Source organism: Octopus bimaculoides, chromosome 30 (assembly GCF_001194135.2).
Source record: "Octopus bimaculoides isolate UCB-OBI-ISO-001 chromosome 30, ASM119413v2, whole genome shotgun sequence".
Taxonomy (NCBI): Eukaryota; Metazoa; Mollusca; class Cephalopoda; order Octopoda; family Octopodidae; genus Octopus; species Octopus bimaculoides.
The window spans coordinates 9,739,656-9,740,737 of record NC_069010.1 but is presented as its reverse complement, the minus strand read 5'-3'; positions in this window follow the sequence as shown (position 1 = coordinate 9,740,737).

Sequence of the window (1,082 nt, the reverse complement as noted above, 5' to 3'; positions counted from 1 at the left end):
GTGGGCCATAGGTGTGATGACCATGGGGTCCATAAGTATGTCTTCCTGGGCCATAGGTGTGACGGTCATAGGGTCCATAAGTATGTCTTCCTGGGCCATAGGTGTGACGGTCACCAGGAGCATAGGTGTGATGATACGAGCGTTTCACAAGAGATCTTTCACTGGGGTGGCCTGCGTCTCTTCGGACCAACTTACTGTACTTGTAGTAGTCCCCATCATATTTCTCACTAAGAGCAGAGGCATAACCAACCTGTTCGAGTTCAGACTGGAATGCATGGAGGCTGACCGACAGCGCCGTCAGCAGGAATATAGCCTGGAAGAATGCTTTCATGGTGGAAATAAAAGATGTGGCTGCGATGAGGGAAGATCTTGCAGTGAGGCTACAAAAGTTTGCTGTGTTCTGGACTGAACCGGAGACGGCTTGTATTTATAGCGGATGGCCGTGGGTTGTGCCTGCCTCGCATCCATGCTTGCAGTCCAGTCAGTTCACAGACGCATGTGTATACATACTTACATGTATGTCCAAACATACATACACACACACATATATACATGCACGCACACGCACGCACGCATACATACATATATATGTATATGTATATATATATATATATATATATATACATACACACACACACACATATATACATATGTATGTATGTATGTATGTATATATATACAGATACACAATATACACACACACATACGCTCACTCACAAATACACATGCATACTCACATACACGCACATGTACACTCACGCATACATGCATACATACATACACACACACGCACACACACAGGCCACCCGAATGCCCTGCCCTACATCTCCCCCCTGCACACCCCTCCACAAACACCTGTCTGTTTGTTACCCCCTACTCCACCATGACAGCCACCACCAAATCTCATTAAAAATATATCAAAAATATTTATGTAAAAAAAAAACAACAAACAATCAACAACAAATTTCATCCCACCCTCCTCCCTCAACCCTCGACCTCCCCCCTCCTCCTCCTCCTGCTTGTCATTCCTATTCCTTCCCCCTCTTGCTTCACCGCCTTCATTGTACTATAGCCATTGTCAT